The following is a 14258-nucleotide window of genomic DNA, read 5'->3' as shown; positions in this document are numbered from 1 at the left end:
TGACCAGGGAAATGTTGCAGAGAGACTACCTTGGAAGCTGCACCAATAGTAAGCTTAAGAACTTAGAATTAAAGAACCAGAATCTTTTATAGAGGGTGTAAGAAAACCTTCTGGAACTTTCATCTAGAAGGAGGCATTACTTTTATTATGATGGGTAGCAAACAAACCTTTCCTTTTCTCTGGAGGGAGACATTTGTATCTACCAAAACTTTTCTCTTTACAAACATTCTTTAAAAAGTGATCCTGAACAAAAGGGAAGTTAGCGTTTTTACTTTCAGGTTGTGCAGAAACAAGAGACCCACAGAAAATTGTCTCCCAACAATATCCATTTCTTGTTTCTACCCTATTTTGGTATTTGTAAATTATCTCCATGAGTATGACAGTATTCTAATTAATGTGACAAACAGGGGTATGATCAGTTTGGCTCATACAGCATTTAGTTATGATTATCATCAATAGGGCTCAAATAATAATAATATAGCCAACCTGGAGTATTGTCTTCAACTATACACCTTCCTCATTCTCTATTTTTTGAAACCAACCTGTTGAAAAAATACCACAACTCATTAGGGTCTACCTTAGAAATTGTTCTAGTGTGCTTGGGCTGCTATGACAAAATGCCATAGACTGGATGACTTAAATGAGAGAAAATTATTTTGTCATAGTCTAGAAGACTAGAAGTCCAGGATCAAGGTTCCAGCCAATTAGGTTTGTGGTAAGGGTTCTTTTCTTGACTTGTAAATGACCACATTCTGGCTGAGTCCTCACATGATCTTTCTTCAGTGTGTGTGCCTGGGGAGTGAGTCAGAAATACCACAAGCTTTCTGGGTGTCTTTTCTTATAAAGACACTAATTTTATCAGATGAAGCCATATACTATGCCCTCATTTAATCTTAATTACTACTTTAAAACCCTATCTTCAAATACCATTATATGAGGGGGGTTAGGACTTTAATATATATGAATTTTCATATGGCTGGTGGAGACACAAGCATTCAGTCAACAGCATAAAGCCAGGTGGATTTATCCTTAAGTGTTTTTATTGACCTTTATACTTGGTATTAAAACCTTTCCCAAGGTATTAACACAGTTACAAATGGATGTGATTGGATAGAATCCACCTTGGTTCATAAAGAGAAATCTAGTAGAATTCTATCTTTTATAACAACCCTGGCCAGTGAATAGAAGCTAAGTTTCATGCCTTCTAGGGCCAAGACACAGTTTCCTTAATAGTTGAAGGCCTCTTATAACCATCCTTAACTAAGGTACAATTTATCATTTTTCTGTAGAGAGACAAGTTAATACCTAGCTTTCATACAGAAAGTACAGGTGGTGCATATGATTCCCATGAAAAGAAAGCATTGTTTACAATAACCTGGGTCCCTCCAGTGAAGCCAACATCAGAGGACACAGGTTTACAGTGGCTCTAATGTGTCCTCCAGGCTAGCTGGTAAACCTGGACATTCCAGATTCAGTTTAATGATTGAATACAATATTAGTTTTTGGAGGCTATGACTAAGAGAATTCAGTTAAACTTATGCTGTATATACATGGGCAGTGCAGGAGCTGGAGATGTCTTCTCTTCTTTTAGATATACTTCTCTGCAAGTTTAAGGGAAATAGTGATTAATTTATGTTTGGAGCTAGCTAGTAGTCAGGTCAATGTGAGCTGTTGGTAAGAGTTTAGGAAAGCTGTACCAGGCATTTTCATTTGTGAGAAAGGCCTTATGGGTGGTTCTGAAAGACAAAAATTGGTTAATATCTTTTTCTCTGCAATATCTTAGGATGTAAGGCATTCCTCCTCCTCCATCTTCACAATATATTAATGCATTCTATTCCAGCTGCCATACATCACTTTTTTTGCCAATCATCTCCTAAAAGTCAGGTGCAAGAGGGACAGGAAATTTTTATAAAACTTAACTAGAGTTACAGAAGAGAAGATGGTGGAGGAGTGAGGGGAGGCTGTGCGTGCTTTCTTGCTCCGGAGACCTGTCTGTAATTTAGGCTAATTATGGACAGAACATTTCAGTTAACATCTGGATACTGGCAGGAGTTGAGCCTTGGCACTGCTTGCAGCAGGGGAGACCATCTTGGAGTGACCTGTCTGGTGAGGATCATGAAGGAGAAAGGGGCAAGCGTTCTGGCTGGCTTGGCTCCCTGGTCTGTGGCTAGAAAAGCCTAAAGATTTTTCAGTGCCCTAGATTTACCCCGAGAAGAGTCAGGGGTGGAGAGCAAGGCCCTGCAGGAGTGGTTCATGTAGCACCTGGCTCTGAAAGGAAAAGAGCAGCATTTGTGTGTGTGTGTCTTTCTTTTGATTGGTTTCTTTTTTGTGGATTGGGGAGAAAAGGCTAGGAATGGGGCGAGATTATTGAGGAGCACATATGCAGTAACACGCTCATCCACTCTCCCCGCCAACCCCGCACTAAGTCACGCATGTAGGAGCACCCTGGTTCACCATCCCTTGAGCACAACGGGCCCGCCTATGGTGGCCCTGGGAAGGTGTGCACAGGTACCAGTGGCCCGCCCACCCCAGGGTGAACAGGGTCCACCTGCAGCCTGGGCTGGCACACAGAAGTGAGCACGTTCTACCAACCCAGGTGCACAACAACTCCGGCATGTAACTGGTCTGCCCGAGGACTGCCGCCCCAGAGCACAGCCTGCCCTGGGCCTGCATATGGGAGAGACTAAGGACAGCCCACCCCAGCACCCATGCTGGCCCACGCAGGGCCTACGCAAGAGAGCACACTTGCCCCTGGCTGTGGCCAAAAGAGGGTGAAGTGAACTAGAGGTGATTTGTAAAAGCTTTGAATGCTGGTTCTGTAGATGAGCTATGGGACCAGTGGACTAGATCCCAGTGCAGAATCATCCTCAATTCTACAGGAGAAGTCTCATAAGCAGACTACTCCCCTCCAAGTGGCATCAGCCAGAGGCAGCAGCTCAACAACTGTCTAAAGGAAGGTCAAAGCACAAAGGCAGGAAATAAAAGTAGGCCAATCTAAGAAGCAAAACAAACAAGTAGAGCCACCTAAAATGGGGAGATGAATAAACAACAACCCATTGAAAGGAGAGGGGGAATTCCCAGAAGGAGGGATAGATGAAGTAAAGGCAAGCAAACTATCAGACATGGAATTCAAAACAATGGTCATGAGGAACCTTGATCAATTCAACAAACACACGCAAAATGACAACAAAACTCTAGGGGAACTACAAAGAACTCCAGGGAAGTACAAGGAACTTACTGGGAACTACATCAGCATGAAAAAGGACATAAAAAATCTCAACAAGACGCAGGAAGAATGAAGAACACAATTTCTGCACTGAAGAACACAGTAGAAGGTACCAAAGCAGGCTAAATGAAGCAGAGGATCACCTCAGTGAGTTAGAGGACAATGTAGAAAAAAATTTCCAGACAGTGCAACAATATGAAAACAGACAAAAAGAATGAAGAGGGTTTAAGAGAGCTGCAGGACAACATGGAACATAATAATATACATATCATAGGGATACCAGAAGGAGAAGAGGACCAGGGATATAAAATCTGATTTAAAAAGTATTGACTGAAAACTTCCTGAACATGAGGAGAAAATAAGTTTCAGTACAGGAAGCACAAAGGGTCCCAATGAATATGAACCCAAAGAGGCCCACTCCAAGGCACGTCATAATTAAAATGGCAACATTCAAAGATAAAAAGAGAATCCTAAGGCAGCAAGAAAAAAACAGCAATGACACACAAGGAAGCTTCAATAAGACTATCAGTGGATTTCTCAACAGAAACACGACAAGCCAGAAGGGACTGGAAAAAAATATTTCAATCAATGAGAAACAAAGGCCTACAACCAAGACTACTCTACCCAGCAAGGCTCTCATTCAAAATGGAAGGTGAAATAAGGAGTTTCCCAGGCAAAGTAAGACTAAAATAATACATCTCCACCAAACCAGCATTGTAAGTGATGCTAAAGGGAATGCTTTAAGAAAAAGAAGAAAAAGAGAGGGAGAAAAACACAAGTAAAAAGGGAAAGGAATAAATACCTGTCAATAATAACTTCAATGTAAATGGTTTAAATGCTCCTTTCAGAGACATAGGTAGTGGAATGAATACAAAACATGACCCATATATGCTGTCTACAAGAGACACACCTCAAAACAAAAGATTTACACAGACTAAAAGTGAAGGGATGAAAAACATATTCCAAGCAAATGAACATGAAAAAAAAGATGGAGTAGCAATAATTACATCAGACAAATCAGATTTCACAGCAAAGGCAATAAAAGAGACAAAGAAGGATATTTCATTATACTTAAGAGAACATTCAACCTAGAAGATACAACTCTGGAAAACATATATGAAACCAACATAGGACCACCCAAATATATAAGGAAAATCATGGAAGACTACAAGAAGGATATCTACAGCAACAAACTCATAGTAGGGAACTTTAAGACCCATTGTCACTGATGGACAGATCTTTGAAGCAAAGAGCACCAAAGATATTGAAACACTGAACAACACTCTAAAACAAAGGGACTTAGTTGATATATATATATATATATATATATATATATATATATATATATATATATATATAGAACTTTTCACCCCAAAGAAGCAAAATATACATTATTTTCAAGTGTACATGGGACATTTTGAAAGATTGACCACATTGTATGACACAAAATAAGCCTCAACAAATTCAAGAATATTGAAATTATATCAAGCATCTTCTTAGACCACAATGGCTTAAAACTGGAAATCAACCTCAAGAAAAAAAATCAAAGACATTCAAACTCACGGGGAATGGATAACATGACATTAAAAAATGAATGGGTTAACAATGATATCAAAAAGAAATTTAAAGAATTCTGGAAACAAATGATAATGAACACACAATAGTCCAAAACCTATTGGACACAGCAAAAGCAATCCTGAGAGGAAAGTTCATAGCAATACAGGCCTTCCTATAAAGGTAGAAGAATCTCAAATAAAAAATCTAACATGACAGCGACAAGAACTAGAAGAACAACAACAAACAAAACCAGAGCTAGTATAAGGAAGGAAATCATCAAGATCAGAGAAGAATAAAATGACTTAGAGACTAAACAATCAATGCAAAAGATCAATAAAACTAGGATCTGGTTCCTTAAAAATAAAAACAAAATTGACAAGCCTTTAGCCAGGCTCATCAAGAAAAAAATGGAGTGAATTCCAATAAACAAAATCAGACACGGAAGAGGAGTAATCACAACCGATACCACAGAAAAACCAAGGATTGTAAAAAATTACTACAAACAACTGTACAGGAAGGAATTTGACAACCTGGATGAAATGGACAAATTTCTGGAAACATATAATCTTCCAAAATTTAATCAAGGAAAGGCAGAAAGCATGAATACACCAATAACAACTAGTGAAATTGAAGCAGTAATGAAAAAACTCCTGGCACACAAAAGCCGTGGACTGGATGGCTTCACAGGCGAATTTTATGAAACATTTAGGGAAGAACTAATGCCTATCCTTCTCAAACTATTCCAAAAAAATCAAAGGAGATGGAAGACTCTCAAACTCTTTCTATGAAGCTAGTATTACCGTAATTCCAAAAGCAGGTCAAGACATAACAAAGAAAGAAAACTATAGACCAATATCGCCGATGAACATAAATGCTAAAATCCTCAACAAAATATTGGCAAACCGGATGCAGCAACACATTTAAAAGGATCATACACTACGATCAATGGGATTCATCCTAGGGATGCAAGGATGGTTTAATATTCACAAATCAATAAACATAATACACCACATAAACAAAATGAAAGACAAAAATCACATGATCATATCAATAGATGCTAAGAGTGCATTTGATAAAGTACAACACCCATATATGATGAAAACACTAAGCAGAATGGAAATAGAGGGAGCATACCTCAACACAATAAAGGCTATATACGAGAAACCTAAAGCCAACATCATATTCAATGGACAAAAATTGAAAGCATTCCCCTTGAGATCAGGAACAAGACTAGGATGTCCACTCTCTCCACTCCTATTCAACATAGTCTTGGAAGTTCTAGCCATAGCAATCAGACAAGAAAAAGAAATAAAGGCATACAAATTGGAAAAGAAGAATTAAAACTGTCACTGTTTGCAGATGACGTGATAGTTTACATACAAAACCCTATAGACTCTCAAAAAACTACTCGGCCTAATAAGTGAATTTGAAGAAATAGCACGATACAAAGTCAATATTTAAAAATTGAAGGCATTTTTGTACACGAACAATAAAATATCAGAGAAGAAACTAAAAAATAAAATCCTATTTAGTATAGCAACAAGAAAAATAAAGTACCTAGAAATAAACTGAACAAAGGAGGTAACAGACCTGTACCCAGAAAACAATATAACACTGAAGAAAGAAATTAAGGAAGGTACAAATGAATGGAATCATATACCATCTTCATGGATGGAAAGAATCAACATCATTAAAATGTAAGCAATTCATAGATTCAATGTAATACCTATTAAAGTACTAGTGACATATTTCACTGACCTAGAATAAATACTTCAAATCTTTATGTGTAATTAAAAAGGACCCCAAATTGCAGCAGTAATCTTGAGGAAGAAGAACACAGCAGGAGGAATCACCATACCTGATGTCAAACTATACTACAATGTCACTGTAACCAAAACAGTCTAGTAGTGGCATAAGAACAGACAGATAGATCAATGCAACAGAACAGAGCACCCAGAAATAATCCCAAGTCTATATGGTCAATTAATATTTGACTAGGGGTAAAAAGCAGAAAATAGCATAAAAAGAGCTTCTCAACAAATGGTGCTAGGAGAACTGGACAGGGACATGCAAAAGTATCAAATTATACCACCAACTTACTCCCTACACCAGAATAAATTCAAGATGGATCAAAGGCTTAAATATAATCTGTGACACCATAAAAGTCCTGGAGGAAAACATAGACAGGAAAATTTCAGATATCCCATGTAGCAATATTTTCACTGCTATATTTCCTAAGGCAAGGGAAATAAATAAAAGAATAAACAAATGGGACTACATCAAACTTAAAAGTTTCTTCTCAGCAAAAGAAAACATTAGCAAGATGAAAATCGAACCAACCATATGGGAAATGTATTTGCCAATGATACCTTAGATAAAGGATTGATCTCCAAAACATATAAAGAATTTATATGTCTTAACATCAAGAAGGCAGACAACTCAATTAACAAATGGGCAAATGACCTGAACAAACACTTCTCCAAATAGGACATACAGAGGGTCCATAGACATATGAAAGAATGCTCAATATCACTAACCACCAGAAGATGCAAATAAAAATTGCAATGATACCAGTTCACACCTGTCAGAATGGCCATCATTAGCAAACCAACAAACAAGGAGTGCTGGTGAGGATGTCGAGAAAAAGGAACCCTAGTGCACTGTTGGCAGGAAAGCAAACTGGTGCAGACATTATGGAAAACAGTATGGAATTTCCTCAAAAAAATGGAAATGGAACTTCCTTTTGAAACTGCAATTCCAATGCTAAAATTATACCCAAAGTATCTTGAAACACAAATTCAAAAAAGCCTATGCTCCCCTATGTTCATAGCAGAGCTATTTATAATAGACAAGTGCTGGAAACAGCCTAAGTGACCATCTGTAGATGAGTTGATAAAAAAACTGTGGTACATTTACATGGTGTAATACTATGCAGCAGAAAGAAAGAAGGAACTCCTACCATTACGACAACATGGATAGAACTAGAGATAATTATGCTTAGTGAAATAAACCAGGCAATGAAAAACCAATACCATATGATATCACCTAATTCAGGAAACTAATAAGCAATACAAACAAAAGAGCAAAATTGAACCAGAGGCATGTAAAAAGGAGCATACTAACAGTTACCAGGGGGAAGTGGGAGAGGGAGAGAAGGGAGGTAAGTAGGGGAAAGGTCTAGTCAAGGAACTAGTATAAATGACCCATGGCCATGGACAACGGGGTGGGATCGCCTGTAGGATAAGGGGTGGGCTTTTTGCGGGGGAGCAATAGGAAAAAATGTGGGACAACTGTAATAGAAAAACAATACAAAAAAATAACCAGAGTTACATTTGAATCCTCTACACCCCTTTTTGTCTAAGCTGTATCTGATTAGTTTATAAGCCAGGTTAGCTATTGTTGAAGGAACGATAATAAATCATGCTCAGAAATGGTCAGGGGAGAATTCAGAATTTTCAATATAGGGCATTGTAATGACCCATCTTTGGTACTGATCATTTTCTAGGAAGTTGGTGAGGGAAGATAATTCACTTGTAGAGAAAACTAAATTCAATGTCAAAACTGCCTTACTAAGATGGGTATATCATTTGGAATTAAGATGCAGTGATCAATCTTTTTAAGTTGATTTTTGAGAAAGTAACATAAGATACATCTGTGAATGATACGGGACACGAAATGTTCATCAAACACCTTGGCTCACCATTGTTGGGTCACTTTTATAAATGGTACACCATTGTCAGACTGCAAATGATCTAAAAAGCTGAACACATTATACACAGTAATTTTAAGGGTCATCATGATATGACTAGAATCAGCTAATCAGACTGAACCAGAAACCCCATAGTCTGAGAAAGTGTCAACAGACATGAAAAAACACAGTTTTGATGTGTTCAAAGTTTCAATATAGTCATTCTTTCAGGAATTGGTAGGGCAATGTGACTTGTGTTATGTGAATTTTACTGCCATTAGAAACCGGGACAACTTTTAGCAGGGGTCACAAGTCTGTCATGCTGTGGTCACCTCTGCATCAGAAACATAGAGTCTTTTATTTTGTGCTGTCTATGCTGGTGGATGTTTCACCGTGCGCAGTACTGTAACAGATCCATGCAGCTTTGGCGGCAATCTGATAAGTACAGACCTGAGCAGCAGCTTGATCCTGGTCAATCTCATCAGAGAATGGGGCATCACATGGCATTTACATATGTGGTTCTGACACTGCTCAGGAGCCACTTGTTTTCAGAGTTTACTACAGTAATGGAAAGTCTTTAATTTGACAGTCTCTAGTTTTCCAGATAGCAACTGAAACAGCTATGCCAATGGCAAGAGTAAAAATATAACAAGGTTCATTAAAAAGCATGCTGACCAGAAGCATGAGAACAGCCTTGAGTTCTGTCCTATCAGTGGAGTAACCATGTCCATTTTTAAGGCTGTCTTGCCTCCAATGCCCCAGCTCAGTTGGAAACTCCCTGTTCCACAGAGGTTTCAGGACCATGGAAGAACAAATTTATCCAGGACACTACTTTGTCTGGAGAGAGGAGAGTTGGCTAATCTCTCTAGTGAAGAGTGCAGAATTCCTGTGTCACATGCCTTTTATTGAGGAGGAAATTCGGGAGACACAAGGTCAAAATTCATAAATCACCAATTAGCTTACAGGCGCTTGGATTACAGTTGACAGTTACTGATTACAGATATCAACATAGAGAACAGACGAGTCTGTGTCAGGGTCTATTAAACATATTGATGCCACACTGGCATTAGGTGCAAGGTTTTGTGCATTCTTTGCTACAGATTGTTTATAGTTAATTAAGAGATAAGAAAAACAGAGCAAGCTCTAAAGCATAATGTGCATTCTTTAAACCCAATTCCTATGGGAACACTCTGAGTGGCCTTTGGTCCTGCCTGTCTCACAGCCTTCCAGTTTTCCATTGAAACTTAAAGGCCTTCCCAGGGTGTGTGGGGCTGGCTCATGGCTTGGGCTATGATTCTTGAAACCACAAGGAGAAGTCCCCCACCCCACATTTTCAGTTATGTGTAGCTGGATCTAAGGTCTAATAGCTGCCAAACTCTAGTGGACACTATTGTTTCAGATTAGCTTATCAGTGAAGCAGGCCCAAGCATTCAGGGGAAACTGTGAATTGAGGGTCACAGTGAACCAACAGTTTTGTTTCATGTAGCATGATGTACAATAAAATTTCCTCTAAAGGGATAGTTGCCACTTTTTCATGTAAAATCAAGGGTCCTTTGTGAGGCTGGATATATTCTTTAATATACAATTTTAAAACTTAAATTTTGGGAGCTACATTGGTCAATAAGATTATATACTCTTAAGTTTCAAGTGCACATTTCTATGATACACGACCTGTATATTGCATTGTGTGCCCACCACCCGAAGACAAATCTTCCATCATCATACATTTGAACCGCTTTACCTTTTACTTGCCTCCCATCCCCTTTTTCCTCTGGTAGCCACCATACTGTTGTTTGTCTAAGGTTTTTTTTAAGTATATTTTATTGATTGTGCTATTACAGTTGTCCCAATTTTATTATTTCCCTTCTGCCCTTCTCTGCCTGATACCTCCCTTCCCTCCAGCAACCCTCCTCCCTTAATTGTTCATGTCCATAGATCATACATATACGTTCTTTGGCTTCTCCATTTCTTTTACTACTATTAATGACCTCCTGTCTATTTTGTACTTGCCAGTTATGCTTCTTGATCCCTGAACCTCTTCCCCATTCTCCCCATTTCCCTCCCCACTGATAACCCTTCAAATAATCTTTATATCTCTAGCCCCGTTCCTGTTCTAGTTGTTTGCTTAGTTTGTTTTTGTATTTTTAGTTTCATTTGTTGATAGCTATAATTTTGTTGTCAATTAGTTCTTGTTTGTTTGTTTTTCTTGCTTGTTCATTTGTTGCTTTCAGTTTTATATCCCACATAGAAGTGAAAACATATGGCTCTTAACTTTTTCTATCTCACTTATTTCATTTAACATGATATTCACAAGGTCCATCCACGTTGTTGCAATGGCTATATTTCATATATTATTATTTCCATTTAAAAGGTGAGACTTGTTGGATCTTCCTCACCTTAGTAGTCATTGAGTGTGACATGATCTTCCTATAAATGGAAATATCAAGCTGGAGAATCATAATCTATAATCAGTAATCTATAGCCTAGGCAGGCTAACAAGTAGCTCCTAAAAAAGTACAACAGTCAAAGCCTTGACAAACTCAAAATTAATTCTCCAAAGTCTTTAACTCTCAATAATCTCCAACATTGTTAGTCATTATCAACTGGCTAAGGCCTAGCCTTGTTATAACTATCTACTAGCTTATTCATCTTTTCAACACCCTTAATTCAAGTTTATTTACAACAACTTTTTAGTCAATCCTTGAATTTCCAATGTGCTATACTGATTATGTTGGAAAGTTCAAGATTAATCTTCAAGATAAAACTTTACAAAATATTCCTCAATTAAATTTATGTGTTAAAAGTAAAATTAGTCCTACCCCAATAACTGGGGCAAAAACTATGTTTATAAATGTCAGGAAAAACTAGAAAAGCAGCCATCACATAAAGGAAAGTACTGAGTTGAAAAGATTGTGTAACTCACTACCACTCATCCATCCAGAAAGCTGAACTCTCTGCAGCCATTATGGCCCTCCAACAATAGCCAAATAAACCCCCGAATCTAGTCTGTGATTCTGGCTATATGGTATATACTATACTCCACATAAATCAAGCTTTACTTAATGAGTCTATAGAAAATCAAGCTTTACTTAAGGAGTCGATAGACTCCCAGTTACTCAGTTTACTAGTAACTTTACAAAGTTTGATTGATAGGAGAGCATATCCTGTATTTGTCACCCACATTTGCTCTCATTCAGGTCTTCCAGGCCCTATGTCAAAAAGCAACAAATGTGCTAACGACTTAGTGTATTAACTACCCTCCAAAAGACAGTTGCCTCTCATCAATTTTACCACCAAAAATTTGAAACACTTCTCAAAGACTTTGGCATTCCCCGTTCTCAAGCCAAGCAAATTATCCAGGAATGAACAAACTGCCAGGTGCTGTATGGAGCACCACCCAACAGTGGGACCAACCTTCGTGAATCCCCCCCAAGTAATTTAATAAACAAATGTCGCTCATTACCCCTCCTTTCGAATTTTAAATATCTCCATATACCAAAAAAATACTTACTCTAATGTGTTTCATGCTTCTGCTCTTAAAGGAAAATTGGCCAAGCATATTTAGGCACACTAGCTCAAGGCATATAATTTCTTAGGTCAACCACAACAAATAAAAACTGATAATAAACTAGGCTACATAACCTTTAACAATCTTCTTATAAAACAAAAAAGGGGGAGTATGGGATACTCCCCAATGAATCTAACTAATTTACTAATCTAATTAGACTTAAGTTTTAAAATTTTATTATGTTCCTTGTGAAATGTTGGGTCAAATGAACTATGTATGTTGCAGAAATTCCGAGTAAGTTGTAGATGCTCTGTGAAAGTTGAAGAAGGATTGTGTAGAAGGGAGGAAGGAAAAATAAAGTGAGGGAAAAGGAAGGAGGCAGAAGAAATAAAGGAAAGAGATTTTACATGGCATGGAAAGAAAGGACATTGGAGTAGGTAACTCAAGAAGGGAAATGAAATTGGAAAAGAAATAAGAAGGAAAAGTAAGCATATAAGTCTCTGAAACATTGTAAATTTTAAACCTAGAAGCTGCAGTCCCAGGAATAAGCTGTGCCAAGCTTGCTATCTCCCCTGCCTTCTCTGGCCTCTGTGAAAACTTTCAAGGTTTCTAGGTAATGAAAACAACCCACTTTTAAGCACATTAAAGGAATGCAGTAATCACCAAAATTAAATTGTTTCTCTATCTCTAGCTTCAAAGCAGGAACAGAGGGGTACTCTACACTTCCAACGCCCTCCCAGAGAATAGCTGCCACTGTTTAACTTCTTTAATACAGAAATAGGCTTGTCTCTACTTTACCTGCAGAAAGCCCTAGGTTTGTAACATCATCAAAAATGCTATCATTCCAGCAAAAGGCCCTGTGACTGGGTATCTCCACAGTCTTACAGACTCAATGTCCTGTTTGTAAGTTATTATGTAAATTAACCATTTTGTACAAGTTTACTCATTACAAGTTTATCTGCCTGACAAGCTCCCAGATCCACTCCAACCAGGGGAACAAATCTTACTGAAGACCTGGAAGACTCAAGGCCCTGAACAGCTGCTAACTAAACAATAGACTGGTCCCTGTGACATCCTGTTGCAGACCTGTATTGATCAGGAAATCCTAGCCCAACTTTCAGCCACAGAATGAGCCATACTGTAACTGGGGGAATGACAGGATGCCCTGGTCACCCGACAACAGCTTGCCTGCAACCCCGGATTCTTAAGACTATGTGTCACCCCATTAAAATAGAACTCTAGTCAGCATTCTTGACCTAACATACAACATCACCTACAAGATGCCTTTTCCACCAATTTTAAAGACCAAATTGATTGGCTACAATTTAAACTCCATCAGCATCTTATGGACACTAAGCAGCTTGCTGAACAAAAAGTGTTTCAAACCCTAAGTAATAATCTTCAATGGCTTAATCCTAAAAATTGGTTTTAAGAACTAAATTTACATATATGGATAATAGGAGCAGCTGGATGTTTATTGGTCGTTGTTATACTCTGTATCCTCTGATGTGTCTACAAGTTACTTACCCATGGTTGCATTTGAGAAAAGCAAGTAGCAAGCTTTATAGGCCTTTCTACTACAGGTGTTATAAAAAACAAAAAAGGTGGAGATGTGTGGAACCACGCCTTGTGGTTTTGGGAATTGTAACCCTGGCCATGAGCCAGGTTCCCTCACCCCCCACCCCTCAGGAAGTCTCTAACTCTCAACAGAACACTGTGGGAGACAGGACTGAAGGCCACTCAGAGGGTTTCCATGGGAATTGGATTTAAAGAAGGCTTATTATGCTTTGGAGTTTGCTCTGCTTTTCTTATCTCTTAGTTAACTATAAACAATCTCTAGCAAATAATGTATGAAACCTTGCACCTAATGCCAGTGTGGCATCAAGATGTTTAATAGACCCCGACAGACTGGTCACTGAGCCCTCTATATTGGTACTTGTAATCTGTAACTATCAACTGTAATCCAGGAACCTAAAAGCTATTGATGATTTTTGAATTTTGATATTGTATCTCCCATGTGTACCCTTCTCAATAAAGAGCAAGAGGGACAGAGGTCTTGAGCTTTCTCCACTAGAGGAAACAGCTGCCTCCCTTCCCCTCCAGACAAAATACAGTGTCCTGGATAAGTTTGTTCTACCATGGTCGTGAAAACTCTGCTGGACAGAGTAGTTTCCAACCGAGCTGGGGTGTTGGAGGCAGCTCCGCCAGAAAATCTTTAATTCTTACTCTTCCTAAAGCTTCCCAGCATATTATTTTGGTGTGTTTAGCTCTTGGTTCTC

The sequence above is a fragment of the Furipterus horrens genome, unplaced genomic scaffold (genome assembly GCF_987537825.1).
Source record: "Furipterus horrens unplaced genomic scaffold, mFurHor1.1.pri manual_scaffold_17, whole genome shotgun sequence".
NCBI classification, from domain to species: Eukaryota; Metazoa; Chordata; class Mammalia; order Chiroptera; family Furipteridae; genus Furipterus; species Furipterus horrens.
Note: the sequence above shows the minus strand (reverse complement) of the source record.